Below are 9,296 nucleotides of genomic sequence, written 5' to 3'. Positions count from 1 at the left end.
TATACTTAGAATTGTGTTAGTAGGCACAATAAAAATAGTATACAAAAAAAAATATTTTTTATTGCGTAGTCCGCTCGTGCAACATCCCCCGAGCATCAGTGCAGGCAGTGTAACTTAGTCGACGCAATCCAGCTATAAAGTCTAATTCCAGGAACCTCTCAAATCTAACTTGCAAGATTTGATTACAGACATCGAGGCAGGTGAAACTAAATAAAAGCTTGTAATAATAGAACAACTGACTTGCAATTTATAATTTCTGTTACAAGGACATTTAGTATTCGTTTAAAATGTTTATGCTCGTTGAAGAATCGCTATTCTTGAAAATAAATAGAAAATATTACAAGGACGATGTGATACAACTACTCCACTTAGTTGCAAGTTGTACTTTTCAAAGGGATTATATGAAGTACCAACCTACAGAGTGTTCACATTTAATTTCGATATTCAGAGTCCATAAAAATTACCTTTTAGACTGCATATAGGTCAATGTTCTTATGGCGTGGTCCTTAAGTGTCTGGTTCCCGCTCCAGAATAGGATGGAATACGACGCGATTCACTCTATGTGAATGTACTAAGTGATAAAAACCTCGACATCTGATCGGCAACGACAGTTTTCCAAAGAGAGTTTTTACGCTGACCCTGGGCTTGGGGGCGTTGCAGCCTCAAATACAATCGGGAATACGCGAGAATGAAATAAATTGAGGTAATAATTTGTACTTTTACGATTATACAGGGACACAGAGGTACATATGATATTTTGATATCGCGTCGCGCGCGTGGCGTCGTTGTCTCAATGAGAACATGGCCTACAGCTAATGCTCATTGCTCCGTTGCGCTCCGTCGCCCTCCGTCACATTGACATGCGTCGATGGACAACGCAGAAAATGTGTGGAGATTCGACAATCGACATGTCAATTCACGTCAGTGTCAAAATAAAACCTATAGAAAACTACGGAGCAGCCACGTGCTGCGTCGTCGCAACGGAGCAAGACTGAGCAATGGGGCTTGTTTTTTACGTGGGAACTTTAGTATTAAACACCACACAACCCCTATGAAGTGCTCCACACTTATTGTTACAATCTTTTTAATATCGTATTGATAATAGTTATCAGCATGTTTTGTTATGGAAATTTTGTGCTATGGAGTCCCATCTTTATCTATTACGTACGTACTTTATGATACTTATCATTATTATCAATGCATACGCGTGCATATTTCCTACCGTGACTAACAATCTAGGGATTGTCTGTATGAACGGAGTGTGGACAAGTTGTAAGAATTTAAACGTTCGCGTTGCTTTTTATTTATTTATGTATTCATTCAAACTTTATTTACTTTAGCTATAAATTATGTAAACTAAGAGAATTATCTATTAGTCAACCTTCGGGAAAACCGAAAGATAAAAGGGAATTTTATTGATGAACTTTTCTGTGAACTGTGGGTGGTTTTTTAAACAATGGAAAATGATTAAGTACAATGATTGAAAAGAATGATTAAAAAAAATATACATAAAACGAGAAGAAAGTCACGACAAATCCATATGTATTTTAGCCAATAAAATTTACTGATACTTATTTTATTTAATAAAATTTACTTTTATATATTATTAGAAAGAAAAAAAAAACATTGTAAGAAACAATAATGGTAAGCCGATCTGGCATGATAGGGACCAACACTGTTCAAATGAGTTTCTTTCGGCATTTCTTCTCAGCAGTGGTCGTTCCGAAATGCAAGTAGTTTGTAGCTTGTGAGAAATAACTATAAATATAAAGATTGACGAGAAAAAGTGCCTGTGAAGGTCTAATTTCTGAATAAATGATTTGATTTGATTTGATTTGATTTGATTTGAAAGGCATCAGTAAATTTTATTGGCTAAAATACATTTTGTAACAGTACAATGCCGATGATGTAAAGGAAATTGCTGGCATCAACTGGATAAGGATGGTACAGGACAGAGATGGTTGGCGCAGACGGAAGGAGGGCTATGCCCACCAGTGGGTCACGGAGGGCTACAGGTGATGATGATGATGAACATTACAATAAGCGGGACTTGATACATACTCGTATTTGTTACAATCGACTAAACAATTTGTGTAATATTAAATTATTATTTGTAAGACAAGTTTATTTGTTAGACAAATTATAAAACACCCGACTTCCAATATTCATTTGGTACAACTTTTGAACGCCTGAATCGATTTTGATCAAACATATCTAAGAACCACCGCATAAAAATTAGCCACAAAATAAAAAATACCCCATCCAAATCGCTCAATTCGTTGATAAGCTACGGTGCCGTATACATAGACAGTGAGACACATTTAACGGTCAAACTTATAACACCCCTCTTTGCGTAGGGGGGTTAAGAAATTACAGTTTTAGTAAAATATTTATTTATATATATATTGCCTTTTGAAGTTGCTATAAAAATAACACCCTGTATCACACAGGTTGGCTACTTAACTATTGAAATATAGTTCCGTCATCTTCACGGGTTCACGAGAAGAAATCTCGTAGCGTACGAAGTCGTAGCAAGTAAGTATATAATTGAAGAAAAAAATCATATAACAAAATAATACTTCTTTATGGTTCTGTATAGTATTTAGCGGATTTTCACTCTTCTAGTCTATACTATCAACCTATACTATTATTATAAAGAGGTAAGCGTTTGTGAGTTTGTATGTTTGAGGCGGGTAATCACCGAAATTACGGAACCGATTTCAAAAAATATTTCACCATTCGAAAGGTACATTATCCAAGATTGCTATATTTTATCTCCAAATTCGAACGGGAGTGAAGCCGCGGGCAAAATTTAGTTTAAATATAAAACCATGGATTGATATTTAATCTCGAAATATTGAAATATTCCTTAGTGTTTCCTTATTGCACGAAATGTCAATTTGTATGTTTGAGGCGGGTAATCTCCGAAACTACTGAACCGATTTCAAAAATTCTTTCACCGTTAGAAAAGTACATTATCCAAAATTGCTACAGGCTATATTTTATCTCAAAATTCCCACGGGAGCGAAGCCCCGGGCAACATCTAGTATAATATAAATAGCCATAATGACTCGTAAGGAAGAAGAAAAAGCTTTTTTTTGGTAGAAGTGTAAGCCTAGTTATATCCTCTTCCTTACAGCAACACTTAATGATTCTTCAACGTACAAGCAGATACTATACTTAACTGATTCTAATTAAAAATAATTTAGTGCATGACCTTACGAGACCTTACATACAATTTTAACTTTATCTTACACACATTTTATCGATTTGTTTACTTGAAATTCGCGCATATATTGATTAGACGTAATGAACATATTATTTATGGATAGCCTAATTAAATAAGTGTTTACTCTAGATACCTAAAACTCATTTCGTTACCGCATAATGAGATAAATTGTAACTGTGTCCGTCATTACAGTTTTGTAAGAGTGGGTTGCGCCAGTCAACTTTGACGTTAACTAAGTATAAGATACCCGCCGTTGTTTAGATAAAATCGCGTACTTTTTGTTTCTCTGCGCACGTTAAATTTAACGTTTTACTGGTGCAACTCACCCCATTATTGAACTTTATTGATCTAAAATAAATACGTGTGTGTGAAATATAACTATCAGTTCTGCGAAAAACATTTTACAAGGTTTTAATTAACTTGTAACTTTGTCAATATGTCCCTATGTCTATTCGGGTGGAATCTTGCAACTAAATCAATTTGAATCAGATATCTTCAACCGATTGAGCTGAAATTTTGTACACACGTTTAGTTTGGAAGACAATGAATTAATACGATAAGTAAGTACCCAGGAACGGCTCCAAACGTGACAACTCCTCAACGGTTTACTAAACGGGCTTGATATTTTTGTCACACTTTGAAAATAATCTGACAACAATAAAAGCTTGTGTCAAAAATTAAGTTTTTTATAATAAACATATTAAAACATTATTGACGCAAATATCCATTATGTTGGAAGAAAGAAGATCCCTTTTTGCTATAATAAGTATCTAAGAATTTTTATAAGAATTTTTATTTCCTTATTAGGTCGAGATTGCATTACCATTGTGAAGGACTGATTCTTATTACAAGTGACACCACTGTCTTCTTATACTTAGTAGTTTTCCTTATAGCTGAGGGTCCAGGCCATTACGTGGAATGTAACACACACTACGACTTCTTCTTTTTGAGTCGTTGTAGCTACCTGTGGCCACTTTTATAGATCTGTCATTCAAAGATCCTCCGTGGTCAGTGTCGCAAGATATTTTTTGGCCCAGAGCTGGAATTCGTTCCCTAATGAGTAAAAAGCGGAATCATTTTGTCAAACGCGTGACGTTATAGAAAAAACGCAAATTAATACCTAGTTGAATAGTTTTTCATTTAATTTTTTTCAATAAACAAAATTATTGAAAAAAATTAATTAATAATTTTTTTTCAATAATTATGTTTATTGAAAAAAATTAAATGAAAAACTATATAAGGTAGCTAAATTTTATCGAAAATTTAAATTATTATTTTATACCTACCTATTCTACTAAGTAGATACCAATATTATAAATACGAAAGTTTGCGAGGATGCAAAATCTACTGGGCGGATTGTTATGAAATTTGGTACATTGGTAGAATATAACCGAGACTAACACATAGGGTACTTACCTTTTATCCCGAAATTTCCACGGGAGCGAAGCCGCGGGGCGAATCTAGTAATATATTTACCCGTGTGCAAAAGTATGCCGAAGTTGTTATTTCTTTTGCTTCCAACTGTATAACCAAAAAATCGGGACAGAGCTGTCCCGCGTGGGAACACGGGACAGCTCTGTCCCGCTTTTTTCCTGCTTTTTTTTTTGGCAACACTGTCCACGGTACAAGAACTTCCCAGATATTAGTGGAAGTATTGTATGTCATTGCCTTCTCCATTTTTAGCCAAACTGTCACAATGGTGTAGGATTTGTTTCACCTTCTATGAAAAAACTACTACTTTTCTTGTCTCTTCACGATGTACGTTATTACTGCTGACGAGCCTGCTACTGTATACACGTCCTCTCAACCTATCGCCGGTTGACTGTAAGAGATCCCTACATGGGATAAGTCCGCCGTTGTACCTACATGTATCTTAACTTGTTTTTGTGCAATAAAGTTATTACAAACAAACAAAAAATACGTTACACTTAAATCAAATTAAAATCATTTATTTAGAAATTAGACCTTCACATGCACTTTTTCTCGTCTTTTATATTTTTACATATGTGTTTTACATTGGCATATGTGTGTGTGTGTGGCATACTGGCATATTATGTTATAAAAATAAAAAAACACATTGGTTGCTAAGACATCTTTGATACTGACTAAATATAGCTGAAATGTCGTAAACAACTGGTAAACATCTTATCAATACACTATAGGTACTATGGCCTGTTACCACAGACTAAATAGCTAATGAGTAGATTGCGTGTGGTTCCGTCCTAGAATAGGATCACTCCATATCTTCCCGTGGATGTCGTATGAGGAGACTAAGGGACACAAACCTTTAGTTTGAACCACTAGTTCTAGTGGCACAGAGAAGCTCTCTTCGGTTTTAGTTGAACTGTACTGGAAAAACGTCACACTACCTAATTAATGGTTGCATTTGTGAGAATCGACGCTTTTTTAACCTTTCCCTGTAAGTAATTACTATTAACAAATGATAGGTGCGCAAAACGTAAGTAAACAAACCCGTTAATTTCGCATGTAATTGCATATTTTATCTGTGGTGGTGGGTGTGGGTCGGGGCGTGACATCTGGCTTGAGATAACGAGCCGGTTTGGACTGGATCGAGGGCTGCTGACACAGGGCTCCATTAACCTTTTAGTGTATGACTTTTTACATCACGCCATTGCATTTTACAAAACCCTACAAAGTATAGGGAAAATTAATAATCTATGAGAGAGTAAGAGAAACTATGTGTCAGAATTGTTGGACTGAAAAATATAGTTTCTATATTTAATTGTAGTGAGTTAGAATAGAAAAAAAAATAATAAAAAAAAAACTAAAAAAAGAGTAGAACAATATAAAAAAATGTAAAAAAAAGTACGTGGCCCATGAGGGGATCGAACCCGCGACCTTCGCGTTATTAGCACGACGCTCTAACCAACTGAGCTAATGGGCCGATGTGGGATGTGGTGAAATTATTGTACTGTAGGAATAGACGCTTTGAGAGTTATTTCAGTAATGACACTATACAGATTGATCATTTCTTTTCACTATTTATATTTTATTTAAATATCGGTAAGTATAGATTACTGGAAGTTTATATAATCTGTGGTATAGACAGCGATTCTGTATTTTATTTGAGAAATGTTATTAGATGAAAGAGAAAATATGTTTCAATCATCAAAACAATATTACGTACTTAAAATATTGCAAGTAAAATCTTCCTGCTATACTAATGAACTAATAGTATTTGATTTAACAATAGAGTACTTATTATCGAACTAATTATAATAACTTTGTTTATTCGTTTTCATTGCCATCCTCAATTTTGTGTTTATTACCGATCTTATTATTTAAGGTCACTATAAGTACTATAATGACATCGAGACTTTTTAGTTGATGGAATAAACCCAATGTTAATATGGGATACCATACCACAGATTACATATTACCAAATCCATACAGTCAATTAATATTATTAAGTATAGATAGTTTGTTTTTACATTTACGTTTAAACATAATATTTTCTTTGTAAGTATTGTAATACGCTAGACTAGAGTCATGTTCATCACGCATGATGTAATGTGTGTGTCTTTGGTCGCAATAGTAAATAATGTAGATGTTTTGTTTGGAACGAATTTCCGCGCACTTATATATATATAATACATTTAACTTACTCATGTTTATATGTTTGTATTTATAGTTTGATACTCAGATCAGAATCTCTTTATGATTAACGGAGCTTTAGTTGTAATGAACGATGCTTGGACAGAGTCATATTTTTTTATCAATATAGCATTTCAACCCTTTTTAGCCCACAGCTGACCTTAGGTCTCCCTCCTCTCTCCTGCGCCTAGAATGGCGAAACTGAATACATGATGAGGATGAGAGCGTATGAGTTTCTTAGAATAATTACCATACATACATTTTATTCTTAAACTACTTACTTGGTGCTAATCATATTCAATTCTTAAAGAACAACTGATATGAACTAGATACTATCGACATTCACAATGTCATTTACTTAGTACCTACATCCTGAAAATTCCACTCAATATCAAGTAAGATTGTGTCACTCGCTAATTGGCATATAAAAATCGAACTCAATACATAACTAGGTATCTACCTACTCACCGAATACAAACATACATGACCCCGCGCAGGCGCAGACGCCTTATCTAGTGTTGACACTTACCAATCTCGTTGTACCAGGAGGTATTTGCGTAAGCAAATTATCTTTCATACAGTAACCACTATATATTGAGCTTTACGTTCTGTGAAGAATGATGGTTTAGTATAGAATTTTATCGGGTGGGGAAGGTCAAACATGATTGGATGGTATTATCAGAAGAGTAGTTAACGTGGGGGCTCCGAAGTTCCCACGTCGTCAGTCGGTGGCAGATCGTCGCCGGCTGCGGACGAACTAGGAGGGGTTCGTTTTTTTTCAATTGAAAAAAAAAAATGAAATTTATATTTTTTTTCAACCGTTTAGAAAATAATTTTTTACACGTGTCCCTCTTGTTAAGTTATAACGAAAGGTGACAAGTGTAGACACACCCTTCTTTATAACTTAACAAGGAGAACAAAAACTAGATAACTTTGAAATACTTAGAAACGACGCTACCAGAATTCCTGAACATTCTAAAACATTATCATCACCAACTTGGCAAATATTCGGAGGAAAACTGTACCTATATTTAACAACAAAGATAACTTTTCTCAAAATATCACTATCACTGAGTCATAAAATGCAAAATAGATAAGATGACGAAAGTTTATTTTTACGATGTTTAATTAACAATTGGGAATACGTTAATTAAGGTATTTAACGGTGGTGAGATAAAACGGAAAGTTCTCACCGCACGCTTGGAAACAGAAATTACATTGTATCAGCACGTTGTAAATAAGTGGTAGGAGTATCAATATGGCGGCGGTTCGTATCTGAGCAAAACAAAGCCACGCGGGCCGCGCGTGGCCGCCGCACGACGACGTTTAAAAATAGAACGTGCTGCGCTAAACACATTAACCAATAAAAAAAGACCTTCCCACCTCTCTTGGCCACAAATAGAAAACAAGCCAAAGGGGAACGTATTAAGGTTAGTGCGGGTCAAGATGTGTGGTGATTGGATTTTTTGCACCTACATTCGTAAAGACCACACCAATTTGAAATTTGGAACGCGCTCGAGATGAACAGGTCATCTCGAGCGCGTTCCAAATTTCAAATTGTTGGCAATGTTTTGATTCGGACTTTGACAAGAATTTTAGAGCCCTTTTAAAATATTCTTTTTTTGCCTGTCTTCATATGCTGCCAGTATGTCTCGTGGTAATAAAAAAAAAATACACGATGCGTTGCAAATTGTTAGCTGACAATCGACGTTCCGTAATATTATTATTTTGCTCTGGGACTGAATAGAATATGAAAAGATCGTCATCCTACAATCATGTTGTGGTTGCATTGCATCAACATTTCCATGCAGTCGGCCGGAAACAAAGGCGTTGCCAGTGAGTCATCTGTCGTGCACTGCTCATGCGCATCATTCGTTACAAGTTTCTGTAACAAAGTACATCGAGAATTACTCAGATTGATTTAGCCACTAAGAAATCTACTAGGAGATACTAAATCGAGTATAATAATGTGAGTTTTCCTAAAAGACCTATGAATCTGACCTACTTCAGAATGTGAAATAAATGATTTAGTATCAAAAATTTAAGATATTAGTTTTAATTTACTTGTTTCAACACATAGGCACGTGAAGCATGATCGTCTTTTTAGCGTTTAGAATAGCTCAATTAGGTAGTAGCTGATATTATATTTACAGACTATATTATATGTTTGAACTAACAATTATAAGCCTTCGGAGGCAGATTTCAGCCGACCGAATTCATTTTAGTTCACAGTAAGTTTTAGGTCACAGTACATTTAGTATTAAGTATGTCATATGTTTTTATTCAATAAATGTTTTTAAATGTTTTAAATTTATTGATTCTTCAGATTAAGGCATATAACCAAATAAATACAATGTAACCATTGGAAAAATTTCAAATACATGACCAAATATATATATCGACTTTAGTTTTGGTGGTGGTTTTTATAGTAGACTAGATGTTGCCCGCGGCT

At 34.9% G+C, this 9,296-nt stretch overlaps 1 non-coding gene across 1 annotated transcript; it reads right to left on the bottom strand.

Annotated features, from left to right (window-relative positions):
* Positions 1–6,060: 6,060 nt before the first annotated feature.
* On the bottom strand, positions 6,061–6,134 carry TRNAI-AAU (transfer RNA isoleucine (anticodon AAU)). Its single transcript has one exon. It is a non-coding gene; the product is annotated as a tRNA-Ile (tRNA).
* Positions 6,135–9,296: the final 3,162 nt, after the last annotated feature.

This window comes from Plodia interpunctella, chromosome 1 (genome assembly GCF_027563975.2).
Source record: "Plodia interpunctella isolate USDA-ARS_2022_Savannah chromosome 1, ilPloInte3.2, whole genome shotgun sequence".
Taxonomy (NCBI): Eukaryota; Metazoa; Arthropoda; class Insecta; order Lepidoptera; family Pyralidae; genus Plodia; species Plodia interpunctella.
Note: the sequence above shows the minus strand (reverse complement) of the source record. Positions and strands in the feature narration are given on the sequence as shown.